Genomic DNA, 24,185 nt, shown 5'->3' with positions numbered 1-24,185 from the left:
AAGATGCCCCGCTTGCTTGGCTGCTCTCAGAACTCTATAGAAATAAATGGAGCATGCTGGGAGTCGTAGTTTCACCACAGCTGGAGTGCCAAGGTTAGCCATCACTGGCCTAGTGTATAAACAATCAGTTTATGAAAACATATTGCTCACTTTAAATTTCTGGACCTTTTTTTTAAAAATGACTTAAATCACACCCCTTTGCTCAACCAGCCTTCTGTTCCATCCAGACAGTGCTATTGTCCATAAGATGGGTGCAAGTGGAGAGGCATGAGATCAAACATACCATCCAGTCTCATCCATTGAAACACACTGGGGAAGATTTATCAAACTGGTGTAAAGTAAAATTGGCTTAGTTGCCCATAGCGGCCAATCAGATTCAACCTTTCATTTTTCACAGCTCCTTTGGAAAATGAAAGCTGGAATCTGTGAGAATGATGTTTCCAAGATCATGGACCCTTTGGGACTTACGAAACTTGTTAAAATATTTTTTTTTAATCTGATGAATTTGAATAATATTAGAAGGTGAAACATTGACCTTTCTGGGGATAGTTTAGGTACATGAGTTTGTCGCATGCTGGTTACTGTTTATATGTCCATTTGACCTGATGATGGGGTTTTAACCCTGAAACACATTGTCTATTAAACTTAAATGGTGATACGTTGCATCCAATAAAGATGGATGTCCTTTTATTTTTAAAGGAATGCGTGGAGTATTGTTTGGGAATTGCACCACCTTTGGACCACTTTTTTTCTTTAGTCTTTCTTTATGTCTTGAATATCTGTCCCTGGGGTCTTCTTCATACAATAGGTTCCTGGTAGCTGCATCTCACATCCACAAGCCTAGGTGGGTCTTCATAATATGTGACAGTTGTTGTGTTACACACAACCCCCTAAGGTGAGCATTAGAGATTAGTATAGTTTTGAAAAATTTGATTCAGCTGCTTTTCCAAACAATAAATTTAATTAGTTGATCATTGGGCCCGCTCCATTGCATGGAGCGGGACCAATGATGGGGCGCGTCGATCATACCACCCACATCATTTAACCCCTCAGATGCTGCGTTTAATGCTGATCGTGGCATCTGTGACTCACATTCAGCTTTTCAGGGGTTAATCAGGGGTTAGAAAAAAAATAATACTCACCTCATCCACTTGCTCACAGAGAGGCCGCTTGCTCCCCTCTTGATTGAAAAACCTGCCGAAGGAGCTGATGAAGTCACTGCACACTGCCAGCATGATTACATGGTGACGTCATCATGATCACAACAGTTCCATTGGCGGGTTTTCTTCAGTCACGACCGGAGCAGATGTCCTCTCCAAGAGCAAGTAGATGAGTGAGTGTTTTTTTTTTCAGCCACCAAAAATTGATTTATTACCACAAAGCGTGAGGAAATTAGGCTTCATGACAAATTGAATTTTTCCATAAATTCTGATCGAAGTCCACTTTGAATACTTTGATTTGCTTAACACTAGTGAGCACCTTTCATCACGGCAGTTGGGGTTACTTGACTGTGCAGTCCGGACGTAATTATCTAGTTTGTAAATGCCTGACATGTCTCTGCAAATGAACCATTAACACGTTAATGATTAAATGTCATTGGGGCCTTTTTAACAAATTTCATTACAGTCACCACAATACAATGAACCCTGTTTATTCTGATGAACATGTTTTAGAGTAGTTGTGTTTTCCAATATTGAATGTGTAATATTAACGTGCAAAGCAAATTTATCTGATATTAAATAAAGAGTGCTAACAATGTAACTTCACTGAGGGAAATGAATGGTAGATGAATTGTATGAAATACACTTGTATTATTTCAATTTTGTGTACATCTAATATACAGTATTGCTACATTTGTAGAGCTCTTTGTAATACCTAAAACACTTACCGGTACTTTTACATAGTATGAGACGGGCTATCCATCAAGCAGGTCTTTATTTATGCACTGAAACAAAGGGTCTACAAATTGCCTCTATTCTTTATTCTTCTCTCCTCCTTTCTCAGAGAATGAATTCACCGGTCAATTTATTGCTATGTCAGTGACTCAGTAAGCATTTATAAAATGGCTCACTTGTTCGTGACATGTACACCCTCAATTGATCAAAGTGCATCACATGTAGAAGCCAATGTGTGAGTCACTGTAAAGGCATTTCACCTACAGTATTTCTAGTTGATCCTATTGTTTTTGGTTAAAGACCATGACGAGGAAAGCTTTGGTTTCACAAAAACAATGTAATAAAATTATAATAGTTACCCCAGGCTGCTTCCTAAATCAATATACCATACATAATATTCTAACAGAAATTCTATCAAATCCCAATGAATGTAGATAATAAAATGTTAACCCCTTTCTGACATCTACCGTACATGTACCAGAATATGTAGGGTGTCGCGGGTTTGTGTACTTGACTTGAGATGGGGTCAGCAATGAAAGACTTTCAGACTTCTTTTTTTTTCTTGTTTTTTCCTTTTTCCCTCTCTCCTGATCCTCCATTTAATCATTATTGATGACGATGATTAGAATTTTTTCTTGGAATGTACGTGGTTTGGGGGAAAGAGGTAAGAGACAAGCGGTTTTTGACCTGACTCAGGCCCATTTACCAGCAATAGTATGCCTGTTAGAGACCCATCTTACTGAGGAGACCACTAGAGTGGTCGACAGGGGATGGCCTGTGCATACGTATCATTCTACTCTCTCCAACTACTCGAGAGGTGTTACGGTGTTGATACATAGACTTATTGACTTCGTTTGTGAGGCATCCTCTGTCGACCAACAGGGGAGATTTATTTTTTTATATTGCAGGTTAGGGGGAGAGTTATGTATTTTGGCCTTTGTCTATATCCCTCCGCCATTTTCTCTTCTGGTTCTTAATTCTCTTTTATTATTTATGAATAAATGGCCAGAATGTCCAACATTGATTATTGGCGATTTTAACTGTGTTATCGATCCTCTACGTGACAGGGTCTCTATGAGTGCTAGGGGTGACAGTCCGGTCCAGGGGTCTCCCCTCGCACGGTTTTGCCTGGAGGCTGGATTTGAGGACGCTTGGGAATATCTGGGACAGGGGAAAAGGGTTTTTTCATGCTTTGGTAAAGCAGGTAAATCGTTGTCCAGAATAGACCTTGTATTGATAAATAGCAAATATGTGAAACTGATAAAACGAATGAAATATGAAACAAGGTCAATATCTGATCATTCCCCGTTAGTACTTGAATTATGCTTGTCTCAGGAAAGATTTACACCAAAACCTCCTTTTAGACTAAACCCTTACTGGCTATCAGTTATAAAGACACATGAAATAATTCGAAATGAAATAGGCCGATTCTGGGATATTAACTACGGCTCAGCAAAAATTCAAGTGGTATGGGATACCTTTAAGGCGTACATGAGGGGATTGATGGTTAGTAATATCACGAATCTTAGAAGGGAATATGGAAAAAAACAGAAAAATCTAGAAAAACATGTAATGTTAGCGACAGAATCCTTCCATATAAATAAGACGGAGAATAATAGGGAAAATATGCAAAAAGCCACACAAATATATGCTAATTTTTTACTGGACAAAGCTCAACAGAATCTCTTCTTTAAAGGGCAAAAATATTTTACAGAGTCTGGGCGACCCGGTAAACTCCTCTCCAGAGTAATCTCCAATCAACAACCCAAAAAACATATAGACAAGGTTCGAGTGAGGGATGGTAGGATAGTTACTGGACAGGGTCCGGTGGAGAAGGCCTTTTTTGATTATTTTCTTGATCTGTATAAGGCTGATTCTAATATTACAGATGATAAGATAGATTTCTATCTAGATAGGATCAACTTTTCAACTATCACTGAGATGCAAAAGAAAGCATTAGAATTGGAGGTCTCAATTCAGGAACTTGAGGGAGCTATTAAATTATGTTCAGCTAATTCTACTCCTGGTTCAGATGGGCTTCCATATGAATTTTATAGTAAATACGGGGACTGTATTCTTCCTAGATTATTGGAGGTCTTTGCTGAATCAATGGAGGATGGGATGTTGCCAGATTCAATGATGGAGGCTACAGTGATACTAATTCCAAAAAAAGGCAAGGACCCTCTAGATTTAGAATCTTATAGACCAATTTCACTGCTTAATGCAGATGTAAAGCTTTTGGCGAGGGTCCTTGCTACAAGGCTTTCTGGGGTCATCTCCTCCATAGTCCATCCAGATCAGAGCGGTTTTATTAAAAATAAGGGTACACATCATAATTTACATCAGCTCTTTTCTAATATCCAGGCCCCTGGGGGGACCGCCCGCTCCATCCTGTCATTGGATGCCTCTAAGGCCTTTGACAGGGTGGAGTGGCGTTTCCTCTGGAAGGTTCTTGTTAGGATGGGCTTTGGAGAGAGGTTTATACGCACTCTTAGGTTATTGTATGGATCTCCAAGGGCTAAATTGAGTCTTAATGGAATTTTGAGTAGTAGTATCGAGTTAAACAGAGGCACCCGTCAGGGTTGCCCATTATCTCCCTTATTATTTGATATATATATCGAACCCCTTGCGATGGCCATCAGGCAGGACGATCAGGTCAAAGGATTTGGTACGCTAGGAACACAAGACCGCATCTCATTATATGCAGATGATGTTCTGTTTTTTATAGATCATACGGAAACTACTCTCCCTAGGATTATTCAAATGGTTAAAGTATTTGGTGAGGTGTCTGGTCTTCTTATAAACTGGGCCAAGACCAGTCTGCTCCCAATAGACCCCCTGCCACAGAAAGAGGTTCCTGTTACACAGTTGGATATTGTTGATACTTTTCAATATTTGGGTTTGACTATATCGCCTCGGGTCGAAAATTTTGTAGAACTTAATTTGATTCCCATAATGGTAAAGATTAGAGCTAAAATAGGAATCTGGCTGAAACTTCCCCTATCTAGAGCTGATCGAGTTTCACTAGTTAAAATGGTGATACTACCACAATTTCTTTATGTGCTCAGGAATACACCTATTTGGATACAAGACAAACATTTTAAACTTATGGAAAGACTAATTAATGATTTAATATGGGGAAGAAAGCGAGTTCGAATTAAGTTGGAGTATTTGTATAAATCAGTGGAGTGCGGGGGTTTAAATCTCCCCTACTTTAAGGGGTACTTTATTGCAGCCCAGCTATTGAGATGCTATGAATCAGAGAATAGTGCACTACTGGGGAAGTTGGTAACTAGTCACGCTCACAATAATATTTTTACCTTGTTGGAATCTGGCCTATTGAAGAGTTATGAGCAAGGCTATAGAGAGACTATAAAACTACTCCCTAAGGTGTGGGCTACAACTAGGACATGGTTGAAGGTTAAGGGTTCACTCACATTTACGCCTCTTTGGCATAATTTGTATTTACAAAGGCTGGATGAAATTGCAGCTGACACATTTTGGCAGAAGAATAAAATTTTATATATTTCACAGGTAGTTAAAGATAGAGAAATTAAACCCTATATAGAAATGACACATAATATAAAAAACCTTTCATGGTTTAGGTATTTCCAATTGCGTTCTGTATTATCTAGTTTGGATGATAAGCGGCTGTTGGATATAGATAATTTATCCTTTCTGAATGATTGGGTAGGGGGTACACTTTCTAGAATAAAAATTTCAAATATATATAAGTTATTACTTAAGGTACGGTTTAGTGATATACACTCACCAGGACAAAAATCGTGGGAGGTGGATTGTCCGAATTTACAAATAGAAGGGTGGGAGAATATTTTTGGGAATTTATCTTTATTATCCCAGAACTTTAACCATGTTCTAATACAATTTTAAATCTGCCACAGATTATATATTACTCCATTGTGGATGAATAAATGCGGGTTAAGAGACACGTCCAACTGTCCCAAATGTGACACTGTAGGAGCAGACTTTCTCCATATGATATGGACCTGTCCAGAACTTATAAATTACTGGAATGGTATCAATAACTGTATTATGTGTAAACTAAAAATTCGAATTCCTTTTGAACCACAAGTATTTGTTCTTAATGATCTTTCCAAACTAAAAAATCATAAGCATCAAAAGATTTTTCTGAGCAGAATATTGATGTTGGCTAGAGTTTTGATCAGCCGGACCTGGTTTGCCCGATCCACTCCAGACATAAACACATGGATAAATTTAATTGATAAGGTAAAGAACTACGAGAAAATTTTATATAGACGGAGGGAAAATGAATACCAATGGAGTAGGATATGGGGTGGTTGGAGGTCTGGTTAGCTGAGATTAAGCTGTTTCATATATAGGGGTCCTACTTTGACGCACCACAAATTGGGGGGGAGGGAGGGGAGGGTTTTCTAAATGTTATGAAAAGACGAGTGGAATATATTTATATATAATTACTTGGGTCACTAAGAATTGAGAGATTGTAAAAACTTTTATATTGTAAACGTTTTGTCGTTTTCCCAATAAATTTTTTTGGGGAAAAAAAAAAAAAAAAAAAAAGACTTTCAGACTTCGGGGATTAAAATACCAAAGTTTATTTTTTTCTCATAAACATGACAGGCATCCAGAACAATACAGGACGTCCAAGTTAGCCATCACTTGTTTGAAGCCACAGCAAATAAAAAATAACACAAAATACTGTATCACTCTTTGTCTCACCTATACCTTCAGCATGTCAGGAGGATTAGGCTTTTCACAGCCACACAGTCAAACAGCCAGCATGCATTATTTTTATCTTACCCAGCTGAGGACTCTGGGTGAAATATACACCCCTTCCAGCACTTTTCCACACACATTGTTACAAGGACCACATATAGTATATCATTCTGGGGTTTCCAAGTGGTGACAAGTACACTGTATCTTGTGAGTCTTAGGAGTATAGGCTGGCCAACCATCTTCTCTGGGGTCACAGTGACACGTGACCTAGCAACGGTTAGCTTCTAGGTTCAGCAGGCCAGTTACTCCATATTTTGTGGGAGTTGCTGTGACCACTGTTTCTGAATCTGTAGACATCGTTATAGTGGTTGCTTTATGGGTGATTAATAATTGTTCAGTCCCATTTCGCAACCACTCCCTCATGGCCTGAACAGAGTTAAGCCTCATTCACACTTGGGCTAGCTTCTTCATTTTTATTGTGGCTACTAATAAAATTATTTTTATTTATTTTTTTAAGTTCCAATCAGGTGTAATTTATACACTACCCAGAAACGTCTACCTGTTTACTATTACTATTTGTCAGTATCCACAGAAAACAAACCCTCATTTAGCTATGTGAAAAAATAAAATAGAAAAATAAGTTTTAAAAAATTGCTTCTGAAGGGAAGGAAGGTAATGGGAAGGAGCTGCAATGCCACAAACAGCCTATGGACAGGTGTAAGAAATAAAAAATAAAAATAAAATGCTGAATGCTGAATATTGCCTGAATAATTCTGATAACCTATTTAGCTTCTCCCAGATTTATTAATTGCGTTTTTGGATAACTGTAATTTGGGGAAATTTTTTGTCTCATAGATAAATTTATTTATTACAATGTAGGCAAAACAAGGCAAAACCAAATGAATAAAAGCATAATTAAAAGGGACCCTGCCACCTACTTCATGCTGCCATTTCATAGAGTAGTGATAGGAATATATATATAATTAAAAAAAAAATTGTAACTTACCTGTATGTATAATTTCAACAAGACAGAGAGAGCCTAGTGCAAAAGTGTGTGTTTCTCAACAATATATATATATGTATATATATATATATATATATATATATATGTATATATATATATATATATATATATATATATATATATATGTTATCTAAGGGGTATTCTTTTTCATTGTGGAGAGCACATGGTACAGTGATATAATTTGCATATATTTTACCCTCAAAATTCAAAGAAGCATTGTCTAGCCTACAATAGTTGTTATGTCTATCAACTGGTATCCATAATAAATATAGTACCCAAACAGAGGTTCCCACTAACGCTTTGCAACTAGAAATGTTTTTCTCATCTGAATTTTTGTGATTAAGGGCTTTTATTATGAAATAACTACTTGCAGATGTGATGCTGAGCTATTTTTCTTGCTTTTCTACATAAGAATGCTTAAAAGGCAGGAAGGCATCTCTGCCACTTTGCTGTGTGAAAATAATAGCATATTGTTGCTATGTTGTTTTTACTGTTTACCTACTTGCTGTGCACACATGTATTTGGCATAGTAGGGGAATGGTCTGGCCTACAATATTATGTATGCGGCATACCATGAGCTCTCCATGATGAGAAAGAGTACCACTTAGACAATGCAAATATATTGTTGAGAAGCACATATTTGAGTTCCTTCTCTCTCTCTCTACTTCTCCCCCTCCCTCTGACAGACTATGAAGTTTGGACTGAACCAGTTCGCTGATCCTGAGGCCTCTTTCACACTACAGTATGTTGAATTCAGTGTTTTGCGTTCCGTTTTTCGCGGATCCGTTGTTCCGTTTTTTGCTTCCGTTGTGGTTCCGTTTCCGTTCCGTTGTTCCGTTCCGTTTTTCCGTATGGCAAATACAGTATACAGTAATTTCATATTAAAAATTGGGCTGGGCATAACATTTTCAATAGATGCTTCCGCAAAAAACGGAACGGATACGGAAGACATACGGATGCATTTCCGTATGTGTTCCGTTTTTTTTTGCGGACCCATTGACTTGAATGGAGCCACGGACTGTGATTTGCGGCCAAATATAGGACATGTTCTATCTTTTCAACGGAACGGAAAAACGGAAATACGGAAATGGAATGCATACGGAACACATTCCGTTTTTTTGCGGAACCATTGAAATGAATGGTTCCGTATACGGACCGTATACGGACCGCAAAAAACGGACCGTATACGGAACGCAAAATACTGTAGTGTGAAAGAGGCCTTAGTCTGATCCTTTTGATACCAGGGACATAAGCCTCTGTCAGAGATTTCTTGTGTGTGTGGGGTTGTCAGAGAAAATAGCTGAACAAGCTATTAAAAGTGTATTGTCAGTTTAAAAGGATTGTCTGAGATTCACAAAAGTTTGGGTTAACACAGGGAGTGGGGTAAAGTAATCAAATAATCTTTACACACCTGTGGAATCACCATGGCTCTGGCTTCACCATTCTAGCGTTCATGCTGTTTACATAGCTGCATCACGTTGACAACAGATGACTGCTACACTCAATCACAGGCCTCAACAGTGTAGCTTTGTAATGACTTTGTACTACTATGCCACATTGGGTCATCGAATGGCAGCACACAGAGTGTCAGTGTCTCTCTAGGGACTCCATGTGCTTGCATACAGGCGTTGGGTACATGGCTTTTCCAAGTGCATGATGCCTTAGATGCTGTGAGTTTGCAAATGTGTATAATTGATGTCTAATTTAAAAAAAGGAGCCATAGCAATTTTATTTCCATTCACATGTAGGGTCAAAGTGTATTCATTCAAACATTTCAATTATGCATTTAGAATTTTTCTATGGGAATGCACTTTAGTCTTTCAACTGCTTTCCCCAAATTAATCACACGCAAGATCGCTGAATGCCTTCTGAAACAAGACCATCAGTAGCAATTAGTTTTGCATTCTAATAAAACATATCGAGCTGCCGATAATTTGAACCAAACCCTTAAATTGGATAGTTTGTGTAATGAAAAGTAAATTAGAAAATGAAAATGTTCCCAACAAAATATCTTGTAACTATGGCAAAGAAAGAATCTGAGTGCTTTTGTATAGAATAATATTCTGTGACAAAACAGCCATTATGTCCAAATAACGGCTCTAAAAGAAATAGAAGGAGTGAAAAGAATGATGTGAATTCTGGGTTGACTTCAGATAAAGCACAATAATTACTTGGTATTATGATGGAATTGGGAGAGACCTAGATTTTACAGTTGCTGTTGATGGGATTGTTGATGTTCTTTTTGAGGTTTACTGCACATGGAGAGTGTTGTAATTTAATTTTAAACTCTCTGGAGAGGTGCACAGTGTCCCAGGAAAGTGACCTTTAAATTCAATAACCAACAACCATGTAATTCTTTCCTTCCTCTTAAAACTGGATGTGCCTTTATATGAGTTGAGACACCGGCTGTGTCTATAATCCAATAAAATAGCTTCTAGCACTGAAGGTTTAATGGTCATGAATATATTATGCTAAGAAAAAAGTAATGGGATGTGCTGAAGAGAAATGCATCAACAGAGAAGATAAATCTTAGTGTGCTTGATAGATCTCTCAGGCATGTTATATATTCAGATATCCATATAAGATTTTTTGTTGATTTTTTTATTTATTTGAACTGACATGTATTTATGGACATATTTATCCCTTTCAATATTTTATAAGATTAGCTAATTATAATTTAATGATGTAAAATAAACAAAAAAAACCCTTTTGACAGATTTTATACTAAAAGTTTAAGTGGGAAGTTTTAATAAATTGAGCCTTTGATCTAGTAATATATAGAGCAAATAAATAAATAAAAAGACCTTTTTTGTCCACTGGATGTGGTCACTGTCTTTCCTCACAAACCAGACAATTGTCAAGTCAAAATGATAGGACTTCAGAATGATTCATACTTTATATGTAAGACTAGATATTTCATACTTGTCAATAACATATTTAATCAACATTAAGCGTGACAGGTCACATGTCTTGAGATGTTCGAAGTCAGAACAAGAGGTCATTAATTTACTAGCTTTGTAATTAGCTGGATATTGGAAAGAATCAAAGAGGAAGAAAACACTTTAAAGATTCACTTATCTCTAACCAAAACAAAACTTTTATGACATGTACAGTGAAGATGCCAGAAAAGTCTGCAGTGGGAGATTTGCTTTAAAAAGTTATGTTTTATTTCCATCAAGTAAAGTTTATTAATTGTATAGTGAAATATTAATCAATGTTAATATGCATTGTGCATTTTTTTTAAATTGTGTTCAAGATTTCTGCTTGGAGTCTTTGAATGGGAATCCTAAGGATACTGCCACACGGTCAGATTTCCTGATGTAGTTTTGGAAGCCAAAACAAATAGTGAATTCAAAAGAGAGGAAAAGTCTTATCTATCCTTTATAATTTCTCTCCTTTAATTATCCAATTCTGATTTTGGCTTCCAAAGCGGCTTCAGGAAACCTCACCATGTGGCTATACCCTTATCATTTAGGGGTAGAGATTCCTGGTCATATCATGGTAACACTGGTGCAAAAACAATTATTATTAGAGTACATTTATCAGAATTCTATTTAGCAAAGAAATGTGTAACTGTGTCCAGGACATATTTTCTACGGGCGTAAAGAAAGAATTAAACGCCGATTTAACACATTGGTTGACCAAGAGAAACTGTGTAAGATGTCCTGGCTGCTCCGCTGCTCAAGGAGATTAGCCTCAACAGTTGTGTTTATAAATTAAAGTTCACTGTTGAGGACAGTGACTTTCTGCAGCAATCATGTGAATAATCAACGTGAGGTCATCTCTGCAGCGTTAACAGGGACTCAAGCAGTAGTGAAATGCTGGGATATTTAAAGGTCGAGAAATTATTATTTTTTCTTTATGTTATGCAGTTTCCTGCTTTTGGTCAATATAAAAAAATAAAAAAAAACTGACAACTGACAACTGTCAATGTTTAAAAAACAGACAACTTTCTTTAAATGACCTTGAGCAGTGATTTTAATATCATAAGGAAATGTTAGAGAACATTCAAGAGAAACTGAAAAAGTTCAGCTCACCAGGAATCACTGTGTGGAAGAAAGCACTTTGCCTGATGAAACAAAAAGAAAATCTAGTATCCATTAAATGCAAAAATTTTCATCTTCATTTAACGTATTATTTAAAAAAAAACACATAAACACAAGCCATTAGATGTTTACATATTTTGAGGCATTGAAGCCCGAAATTATACCATCGGGATTAAGGCCTCAATTGGATTAAAGCATCTTCTGTCTTGTGTTCATGCAGATTTTACAAGGAACTTCAATTATTTTTTCATTAGTTTGTTGACAATTTTTTCCCTTATTTTAGATTAAAAAATGTAGTAACTCTTTACTATAGAATAAATAGACTGAAACACTCTTTATATGTGCACTTTTTTTCTATTCTTGTGCTTGACATGGCTTTATCTATACACTCTTACTAGTAACAGCATATAAGAAGCCAGGCATAGTGGAATGCATTACTCTATTCTTTAAGTGATGTTTTATTTTCATGCATGTGTTATTTTTCTAATTGTTTTATAAATGCAATAAGTGCTGTCATGATGATCAACTGAATTCAGCAGATCTTGACTAAAGTCAGCTTTTTTCTAATGCCTTCTAGCACAGTTACCAGCACTGAACAACATAGTCTTTGTGGCATCTTATAACGGTGCTTAAGGTTTGCTTTTGAGACAGGTATTCCATGCTGCATTTACGGCATGTTCAAAGTACATGATACAAATTTGTATGTCACACTGTGTTCTGAAAAACAATAGGCTATTTCTGTAATGTTCTTAAATCAGTAATGTCCCCTGCTTTGGCATAAAGGAGGAAACTTTAAAAGATTTTGTACCGAATGAGTTCCCTAGAAGTTTCATTTATGATGTCAGCCAAGCTTGAAGTGGTTTCTCTGGAGTCAGGGATCCACTTCAATAACTTGAATTAAGTTGTGTTGAAATACATCAAGCATGAGAAAGAAACTCAACCGAGACAAGATTTACAGCTTATGCTTTGTCACTGCAAACAACAAACTGGTGGCTTGCACTGTATGAAATCAGCCAATAAAAGTAGACAGGAAACGAAACAAGAATTGTCACAAAGATCCATCACTTTTACTACATGTCAGCTATTAATTTATAAGGTGTTTGTTAGTTTTTGGCTATTATTACACTTAAATACCCAATAAATTTTGAAGCAGCAACTGATTATGTAAATTAATAAAACTAGATAGGAAATTAGTCATTACTATATTGCAGATTATTAGCTGTTACCTTGAAAGAGTTGACTGACAACAGGGAAAACAAGTAATTTGCATAAATGTCCCTTTTTATAGAAGTATGCTTAATTTGCAATTTGTGAATTTGTGCTTAGAATAATGATTTATTACAGCCAAACCAATCAGGGGCTGGCAGGAAAATATTGTTTCGCTGGCAGGAAAAGATTGGTTCTTCCAGCAAATTGTCATGCAACAATTCAACAACTTCAAAGTGTTCAAAATAAATTAAACATAACAAATACAGAGCCTCACCAACTTCTATATACATAAAACAGGACTTGTTGGGGAGGGTGAACGGTCTGCTTGCTGGACTTCAAGTTTTGGGTATAATGAAAGAAAATGTAAGTCCCACACTACACATAGGTCTCATGCACACGACTGTATGCAGCCATTTTTTTTCACACTCCTGTAGAAATGTCCTATCCTTGTCCGCAAAATTCTATCTTTTTGCGGGGCCGTGGAGCAGACATATGGATGCAGACTAGACATGGTGTGCTGTCTGCATCTTTTGCGGCCCCAATTAAATAAATGGGTCCACATCCAATTAGCAAAAAATGCTGAATAGAAGCGGACTGAAAATGTAGTTGTGTGCATGAGGCACAACTAATAGCTGTGAGTTAGAACCATAGCAGTTTAAAACAAGTATGCCCGTGAGGCCAATGTGTTTTTAACTGAATGTGAATGTACCTTATGACAGTTAATTCACCTTTGTAAGATGATCATAAACAAGTATGAAAGTAAATTACTTTAACCCCTTAGTGAACAGCCTGTTTTGGGCCTTACGCGTTCCAAGAGCTATAACCTTTTTACTTTTCCGTCTATATAGCTTTATGAGGGCCTGTGTTTTGCAGGACAAGTTGTAGTTTTTATTGGCACCATTTTGGGGTACACAAAAATTTCGGATTAACTATTATTAACTCTTTCTGGGACGGACATGGGAAAAACAGCAATACTGCCACTGCATTTTTACGTAAAAATTTTTAGGGTGTTCATTTTTTGGTATAAATAATATCTTTATTCTCTGGGTCAGTACGATTACAGTAATACCAAATGCATAAACCCCTTTTAAAAAGAAAGGAAAAATGGTTTTGCATTGACGACTTCTAAGACCCTTAACTTTTTTATTTTTTATTTCTATGGAGTTGTGTGAGGGCCTAATTTTTGTTGGACAACTTGTATTTTTCATTGGTATCATTTTAGAGTAAATTACACTTTTTGATCGCTTGTTATTAGAGAGGCTCAGCCTGCTGGAAATTACTCAAGGCTGATCTGGGGCCTACACGAGACCCCAGCCAGCCTTCACACACATCGGCACCCCACGATCGAATTTGCGGGGTGCTGATGGAAGACAGAGGGAGTCCACTCTCTCTGTCAGCACTTTACATGCGGTGGGCGTCATTGCCTGCGGCATGTAAAGTGTTAAAGACCCTAGATTGGCACTGTTGGTCTGTGTTGCTAGAGCAAGGCTGTAACACTCATGGCAGGGCTGTAACACTCATGTCACAGCCAGGTCCCTGCTTCCCACTGCAGCCTAAGGCCCCTTAGTGGCCGCCGTAAAAAGCATATGGGTGGTCACTAAGGGGTTAAACAAACACATGGGGTAAATTTATTATATGGGTATTTCCATATCAGACTTTTATGGCATATCCACAGGATATGTCATAGACATCCGTCAGATGCAAGCCTGCAGTTTCTCAGATTTCCTTGTAGCATGCCTATAGAAGAAGTGGAACAGCATTAATTTTTTGATACAAAAAAAATCTTCACTTTATTGCCATAAACAAAATCTTGGCAGATGTATCATCCATAGAAATAAATGGAGAGAACTATGAAGAGGCGTGCACCTATTAATAATTTCGGTGCCAGAGACTGAAATCTATGACAAATAGGAGCAGGTGTAGATTTCAATTGCAATTGTGACAGCTTTTCTGCAGGAATACTGGCACATCTATCAGGATGTGCAGGCCCCACCTATGCTCACACCCTACCCACTCTTTAGAATGTGAAGATCATGGAAAAAATAAGCAGGAACTCATACTTTTGTGTAACAGGGGTCTTCTACAAAAGGCAGACAACTGGCATAGAAGCTTTGATAAAATCTCCCCTATAGTTTTATAATCTAATTATTTATTTCTTCTAGATATCATTAGATATATAAAATTAATTAGGTCGTTGAATGGGTTTTCTCTTAGGCCATCAATACCAGATCGGCGGGGTCCAAACCCGACACCTCCTGATGAGCTGTTTGATAATGCAGCGCTCATGCGAGACAATGCAGTGGCCGTGCAGTGTAATCAGTTCCCCTGTTCCATTCACTTGAGCTGCAATTACACTGCAAGGGCACTGCAATGTGTATGGCAAGCAGGTACAAAGTAAAGAGAAGGCAGTGCTCACACAAGCACTGCTTCTTCTTCAAACAGCTGATCGATGGGAATGCCGGGAGTCGGACCCTGCTGACCTAATATTGATGACCTATGCATCTCCCCTTTTTCGCCATCTTCTCCACTTATCTAAATGGGGGTATGGCAAGGGCAGGGAAGAGGCCCTATGATTTTGTACTATACAGTGTACTATGTGTGCTGCTGTACAGTGCCTATATATGGTAGTGATGAGCGTCTGGGGCTATTTTCAAATTTGCGATATTTGACAAATATTTTGTAGAATATTCATCATATATTTGCGAATATAAAATATATATATATATATATATATATAACAATATATTGAATATATTGCTATATATTAATTTTTTTAATATTCGTCATTTTTCATCATCCATCTGAAGTAAACAGTGCACATGATTCCTCCCTGCTTAAGGTGTCTGGTTACCAAAAAAAACTGTTCTTATCTGTCCCTAGGATTTCAGGAAACGCCTCGGGGTTAGAATATACCATCACGTCTGAGTTTTCACGATCTCACAATAGCAAATAGTCTTGTCATAAGACTATGCAACCAATAGAGGGCGCTGTTCATGAGTTATGAACAGCGCCCTCTATTGGCTGCATAGTATTATGACAAGACTATTCGCTATTGTGAGATGGCATATTCTAACCTGGAGGTGTTTACATGGTGATGGGGACACTCCATGCGCACAGTAACGGGCAATGACTGGAACGGGCTGAAATCCTAGGGAGCCCAGACAGATAAAAACGTTTTTTGGGGGGGAATCAGACACCCTAAGCAGGGAGAAATCATGTGTACTGTTCACTTCAGATCGATGATGAAAAATTAAGAATATTTAAAAAAAAATGAATATATAGCACTATATTCAATATACACTCACTTAAAGAATTATTAGGAACATCTGTTCTATTTCTCATTAATGCTGTTATCTAGTCAACCAATCACATGGCAGTTGCTTCAATGCATGTAGGGTTGTGGTCCTGGTCAAGACAATCTCCTGAACTCCAAACTAAATGTCAGAATGGGAAAGAAAGGTGATTTAAGCAATTTTGAGCGTGGCATGGTTGTTGGTGCCAGACGGGCCGGTCTGAGTATTTCACAATCTGCTCAGTTACTGGGATTTTCACGCACAACCATTTCTAGGGTTTACAAAGAATGGTGTAAAAAGGGAAAAACATATGCGGCAGTCCTGTGGGCGAAAATGCCTTGTTGATGCTAGAGGTCAGAGGAGAATGGGCCGACTGATTCAAGCTGATAGAAGAGCAACATTGACTGAAATAACCACTCGTTACAACCGAGGTATGCAGCAAAGCATTTGTGAAGCCACAACACGTACAACCTTAAGGCGGATGGGCTACAACAGCAGAAGACCCCACAGGGTACCACTCATCTCTACTACAAATAGGAAAAAGAGGCTACAATTTGAACGAGCTCACCAAAATTGGACTGTTGAAGACTGGAAAAATGTTGCCTGGTCTGATGAGTCTCGATTTCTGTTGAGACATTCAAATGGTAGAGTCTGAATTTGGAGTAAACAGAATGAGAACATGTATCCATCATGCCTTGTTACCACTGTGCAGGCTGGTGGTGGTGGCGTAATGGTGTTGGGGATGTTTTCTGGGCAAACTTTAGGCCCCTTAGTGCCAATTGGCCATCGTTTAAATGCCACAGGCTACATGGCATTGTTTCTGACCATGTCCATCCCTTAACCCCTTAAGGACTCAGCCCTATTTCACCTTAAGGATTTGGCCATTTTTTGAAAATCTGACCAGTGTCCCTTTAAGTGCTCATAACTTTAACCACCTCCCGACCGCCTAACGCAGATATGCGTCCGGGAGGTGGTTGCTTTACTCCTCCTGGACGCATATACGCGTCATCTCGCGAGACGCGAGATTTCCTGTGAACGCGCGCACACAGGCGCGCGCGCTCACAGGAACGGAAGGTAAGCGAGTGGATCTCCAGCCTGCCAGCGGCGATCGCTCGCTGGCAGGCTGGAGATCCGAATTTTTTAACCCCTAACAGGTATATTAGACGCTGTTTTCATAACAGCGTCTAATATACCTCCTACCTGGTCCTCTGGTGGTCCCTTTTGTTAGGATCGACCACCAGAGGACACAGGTAGGTCAGTAAAGTCGCACCAAACACTACACTACACTACACCCCCCCCCGTCACTTATTAACCCTTTATGAACCCCTGATCACCCATGATCACCCCATATAAACTCCCTGATCACCCCCCTGTCATTGATCACCCCCCTGTCATTGATCACCCCCCTGTCAGGCTCCGTTCAGACGTCCGTATGATTTTTACGGATCCACGGATACATGGATCGGATCCGCAAAACGCATACGGACGTCTGAATGGAGCCTTACAGGGGGGTGATCAATGACAGGCGGGTGATCACCCATATACACTCCCTGATCACCCCCCTGTCATTGATCACCCCCCTGTCAGGCTCCGTTCAGACGTCCGCATGATTTTTACGGATCCATGGATACATGGATCGGATCCGCAAAACACATGCGGACGTCTGAATGGAGCCTTACAGGAGGGTGATCAATGACAGGCGGGTGATCACCCATATACACTCCCTGATCACCCCCCTGTCATTGATCACCCCCCTGTAAGGCTCCATTCAGACGTCCGCATGTGTTTTGTGGATCCGATCCATGTATCCATGGATCCGTAAAAATCATGCGGACTTCTGAATGGAGCCTTACAGGGGGGGTGATCAGTGACAGGGGGGTGATCACCCTGATCACCCCCTGTCATTGATCACCCCCCTGTAAGGCTCCATTCAGACGTCCGCATGTGTTTTGTGGATCCGATCCATGGATCCATGGATCTGTAAAAATCATGCGGACATCTGAATGGAGCCTTACAGGGGGGGGGTGATCAGTGACAGGGGGGTGATCACCCTGATCACCCCCTGTCATTGATAACCCCCCTGTAAGGCTCCATTCAGACGTCCGCATGTGTTTTGTGGATCCGATCCATGTATCCATGGATCCGTAAAAATCATGCGGACGTCTGAATGGAGCCTTACAGGGGGGGTGATCAGTGACAGGGGGGTGATCAGGGAGTCTATATGGGTGATCACCCCCCTGTCATTGATCACCCCCCTGTCAGTGATCACCCCCCTGTAAGGCTCCATTCAGACGTCCGCATGTGTTTTGCGGATCCGATCCATGGATCCGTAAAAATTATACGGACGTCTGAATGGAGCCTTACCAGGGGGGTGATCAATGACAGGGGGTGATCAGGGAGTCTATATGGGTGATCACCCCCCTGTCATTGATCACCCCCCTGTCATTGATCACCCCCCTGTCATTGATCACCCCCCCTGTAAGGCTCCATTCAGACATTTTTTTGGCCCAAGTTAGCGGAAATATATATTTTTTTTTTGTTTGTTTTTTCTTACAAAGTCTCATATTCCACTAACTTGTGTCAAAAAATAAAATCTCACATGAACTCACCATAACCCTCACGGAATCCAAATGCGTAAACATTTTTAGACATTTATATTCCAGACTTCTTCTCACGCTTTAGGGCCCCTAAAAAGCCAGGGCAGTATAAATACCCCACATGTGACCCCATTTCGGAAAGAAGACACCCCAAGGTATTCCGTGAGGGGCATATTGAATCCATGAAAGATTGAAATTTTTGTCCTAAGTTAGCGGAAAGTGAGACTTTGTGAGAAAAAAACAAAAAAAATCAATATCCGCTAACTTATGCAAAAAAAAAAAAATTCTAGGAACTCGCCAGGCCCCTCATTGAATACCTTGGGGTGTCTTCTTTCCAAAGTGGGGTCACATGTGGGGTATTTATACTGCCCTGGCTTTTTAGGGGCCCGAAAGTGTGAGAAGAAGTCTGGGATCCAAATGTCTAAAAATGCCCTCCTAAAAGGAATTTGGGCCCCTTTGCGCATCTAGGCTGCAAAAAAGTGTCACACATCTGGTATCGCCGTACTCAGGAGAAGTTGGGGAATGTGTTTTGGGGTGTCATTTTACATATACCCATGCTGGGTGAGAAAAATATCTTGGTCAAATGCCAACTTTGTATAAAAAAATGGGAAAAGTTATCTTTTGCCAAGATATTTCTCTCACCCAGCATGGTTATATGTAAAATGACACCCCAAAACACATTCCCCAACTTCTCCTGAGTACGGCGATACCAGATGTGTGACACTTTTTTGGGCAAAGGGGCACATATTCCAAAGTGCACCTTTCGGATTTCACAGGCCATTTTTTACAGATTTTGATTGCAAGGTACTTCTTACACATTTGGGCCCCTAAATTGCCAGGGCAGTATAACTACGCCACAAGTGACCCCATTTTGGAAAGAAGACACCCCAAGGTATTCCGTGAGGGGCACGGCGAGTTCCTAGAATTTTTTATTTTTTGTCACAAGTTAGCGGAAAATGATGATTTTTCATTTTTTTTCTTTTTTCCTTACAAAGTCTCATATTCCACTAACTTGCGACAAAAAATAAAAAATTCTAGGAACTCGCCGTGCCCCTCACGGAATACCTTGGGGTGTCTTCTTTCCAAAATGGGGTCACTTGTGGGGTAGTTATACTGCCCTGGCAATTTAGGGGCCCAAATGTGTGAGAAGAACTTTGCAATCGAAATGTGTAAAAAATGACCGGTGAAATCCGAAAGGTTCACTTTGGAATATGTGCCCCTTTGCCCTCCTTGGCTGCAAAAAAGTGTCACACATGTGGTATCGCCGTACTCAGGAGAAGTAGGGGAATGTGTTTTGGGGTGTCATTTTACATATACCCATGTTGGGTGAGAGAAATATCTTGGCAAAAGACAACTTTTCCAATTTTTTTAAACAAAGTTGGCATTTGACCAAGATATTTTTCTCACCCAGCATGGGTATATGTAAAATGACACCCCAAAACACATTCCCCAACTTCTCCTGAGTACGGCGATACCAGATGTGTGACACTTTTTTGCAGCCAAGATGGGCAAAGGGGCACATATTCCAAAGTGCACCTTTCGGATTTCACCGGTCATTTTTTACACATTTTGATTGCAAAGTTCTTCTCACACATTTGGGCCCCTAAATTGCCAGGGCAGTATAACTACCACACAAGTGACCCCATTTTGGAAAGAAGACACCCCAAGGTATTCCGTGACGGGCATGGCGAGTTCCTAGAATTTTTTATTTTTTGTCGCAAGTTAGTGGAATATGAGACTTTGTAAGAAAAAAATAAAAATAAAAAATCATCATCATTTTCCGCTAACTTGTGACAAAAAATAAAAAGTTCTATGAACTCACTATGCCCATCAGCGAATACCTTAGGGTGTCTACTTTCTGAAATGGGGCCATCTAAGAAAGTACACCCCTCAAGGTATTCACAACTGGGTTTACAAACTTTGTTAACCCTTTAGGTGTTCCACAAGAGTTAATGGCAGATGGAGAAACAATTTTGAAATTTCTATTTTTTGGAAAATTTTCCATTATAATCAATTTTTTCCAGGAGTAAAACAAGGGTTAACTGCCAAACAAAACTCAAAATGGGTTGCCCTGATTCTGTAGTTTGCAGAAACACCCCATATGTGCTCGTAAACTACTGTTTGGCCAAACGGCAGGACATAGAAGGAGGGGAACACCATATGGGTTTTGCAAGGCAGATTTTGCAGGACAGGTTTTGTTTATGCCATGTCCCATTTGAAGCCCCCTGTTGCACCCCTAGAATATACATTTCAAAAAAGTGACTCCATCTAAGAAAGTACACCCCTCAAGGTATTCAAAACTGGGTTTACAAACTTTGTTAACCCTTTAGGTGTTCCACAAGAGTTAATGGCAGATGGAGAAACAATTTTGAAATTTCTATTTTTGGGAAAATTTTCCAATATAATCAATTTTTTCCAGGAGTAAAACAAGGGTTAACTGCCAAACAAAACTCAAAATTGGTTGCCCTGATTCTGTAGTTTGCAGAAACACCCCATATGTGGTCGTAAACTACTGTTTGGCCAAACGGCAGGACATAGAAGGAGGGGAACACCATATGGGTTTTGCAAGGCAGATTTTGCAGGACAGGTTTTGTTTATGCCATATCCCATTTGAAGCCCCCTGTTGCACCCCTAGAATATAAATTTCAAAAAAGTGACTCCATCTAAGAAAGTACACCCCTCAAGGTATTCAAAACTGGGTTTACAAACTTTGTTAACCCTTTAGGTGTTCCACAAGAGTTAATGGCAGATGGAGAAACAATTTAGAAATTTCTATTTTTTGGAAAATTTTCCAATATAATCAATTTTTTCCAGGAGTAAAACAAGGGTTAACTGCCAAACAAAACTCAAAATTGGTTGCCCTGATTCTGAAGTTTGCAGAAACACCCCATATGTGGTCGTAAACTACTGTTTGGCCAAACGGCAGGACATAGAAGGAGGGGAACACCATATGGGTTTTGCAAGGCAGATTTTGCAGGACAGGTTTTGTTTATGCCATGTCCCATTTGAAGCCCCCTGTTGCACCCCTAGAATATAAATTTCAAAAAAGTGACTCCATCTAAGAAAGTACACCCCTCAAGGTATTCAAAACTGGGTTTACAAACTTTGTTAACCCTTTAGGTGTTCCACAAGAGTTAATGGCAGATGGAGAAACAATTTAGAAATTTCTATTTTTTGGAAAATTTTCCAATATAATCAATTTTTTCCAGGAGTAAAACAAGGGTTAACTGCCAAACAAAACTCAAAATGGGTTGCCCTGATTCTGTAGTTTGCAGAAACACCCCATATGTGGTCGTAAACTACTGTTTGGCCAAACGGCAGGACATAGCAGGAGGGGAACACCATATGGGTTTTGCAAGGCAGATTTTGCAGGACAGGTTTTGTTTATGCCATGTCCCATTTGAAGCCCCCTGTTGCACCCCTAGAATAGAAATTTTAAAAAAGTGACTCCATCTAAGAAAGTACACCCCTCAAGGTATTCACAACTGGGTTTACAAACTTTGTTAACCCTTTAGGTGTTCCACAAGAGTTAATGGCAGATGGAGAAACAATTTTGACATTTCTATTTTTTGGAAAAATTTCCAATATAATCAATTTTTTCCAGGAGTAAAACAAGGGTTAACTGCCAAACAAAACTCAAAATGGGTTGCCCTGATTCTGTAGTTTGCAGAAACACCCCATATGTGCTCGTAAACTACTGTTTGGCCAAACGGCAGGACATAGAAGGAGGGGAACACCATATGGGTTTTGCAAGGCAGATTTTGCAGGACAGGTTTTGTTTATGCCATGTCCCATTTGAAGCCCCCTGTTGCACCCCTAGAATATACATTTCAAAAAAGTGACTCCATCTAAGAAAGTACACCCCTCAAGGTATTCAAAACTGGGTTTACAAACTTTGTTAACCCTTTAGGTGTTCCACAAGAGTTAATGGCAGATGGAGAAACAATTTTGAAATTTCTATTTTTGGGAAAATTTTCCAATATAATCAATTTTTTCCAGGAGTAAAACAAGGGTTAACTGCCAAACAAAACTCAAAATTGGTTGCCCTGATTCTGTAGTTTGCAGAAACACCCCATATGTGGTCGTAAACTACTGTTTGGCCAAACGGCAGGACATAGAAGGAGGGGAACACCATATGGGTTTTGCAAGGCAGATTTTACAGGACAGGTTTTGTTTATGCCATGTCCCATTTGAAGCCCCCTGTTGCACCCCTAGAATATAAATTTCAAAAAAGTGACTCCATCTAAGAAAGTACACCCCTCAAGGTATTCAAAACTGGGTTTACAAACTTTGTTAACCCTTTAGGTGTTCCACAAGAGTTAATGGCAGATGGAGAAACAATTTAGAAATTTCTATTTTTTGGAAAATTTTCCAATATAATCAATTTTTTCCAGGAGTAAAACAAGGGTTAACTGCCAAACAACACTCAAAATGGGTTGCCCTGATTCTGTAGTTTGCAGAAACACCCCATATGTGGTCGTAAACTACTGTTTGGCCAAACGGCAGGACATAGAAGGAGGGGAACACCATATGGGTTTTGCAAGGCAGATTTTGCAGGACAGGTTTTGTTTATGCCATGTCCCATTTGAAGCCCCCTGTTGCACCCCTAGAATAGAAATTTTAAAAAAGTGACTCCATCTAAGAAAGTACACCCCTCAAGGTATTCACAACTGGGTTTACAAACTTTGTTAACCCTTTAGGTGTTCCACAAGAGTTAATGGCAGATGGAGAAACAATTTTGAAATTTCTATTTTTTGGAAAATTTTCCATTTTAACCCTTCCTTTATTACTGGAAAAAATGGGTTAACAGCTAAACAAAACTCAAAATGGGTTGCCCTGATTCTGTAGTTTGCAGAAACACCCCATATGTGGTCGTAAACTACTATTTGGCTAAACGGCAGGACATAGAAGGAGGGGAACGTCATATGGTTTTTGGAAGGCAGATTTTGCTAGACTGGTTTATTTACACCATGTACCCTTTCAAGCCCCCTGATGCACCCCTAGAGTAGAAACTCCATAAAAGTGACCCCATCTAGGAAACTACAGGATAAGGTGGTTGTTGTTTTGGGACTATTTTAGGGGTAAATATGATTTTTGGTTGTTCTATATTACTCTTTTTTGAGGCAATGTAACAAAAAAAATTAATTCTAAAAATGTTTCTACATTCGCTATTTAGTTTTGTGGAACACCTAAAGGGTTAACGTAGTTTGTAAAGTAACTTTTGAATACCTTGAGGGGTGTAGTTTCTTACATGGGGTCACTTTTTTGGAGTTTCTAGTCTAGGCTACATCAGAGGGGCTTCTAATGGGACATGGTGTCAAAAAAAAAAACTGTCCATCAAAATCTGCCTTCCAGAAACCGTATGGAGTTCCCTTCGTTCTATGCCCTGCCGTGCGGCTATATAG

Source organism: Bufo gargarizans, chromosome 5 (assembly GCF_014858855.1).
Source record: "Bufo gargarizans isolate SCDJY-AF-19 chromosome 5, ASM1485885v1, whole genome shotgun sequence".
Classification (NCBI taxonomy): domain Eukaryota; kingdom Metazoa; phylum Chordata; class Amphibia; order Anura; family Bufonidae; genus Bufo; species Bufo gargarizans.
This window is presented reverse-complemented; position numbering follows the sequence as displayed.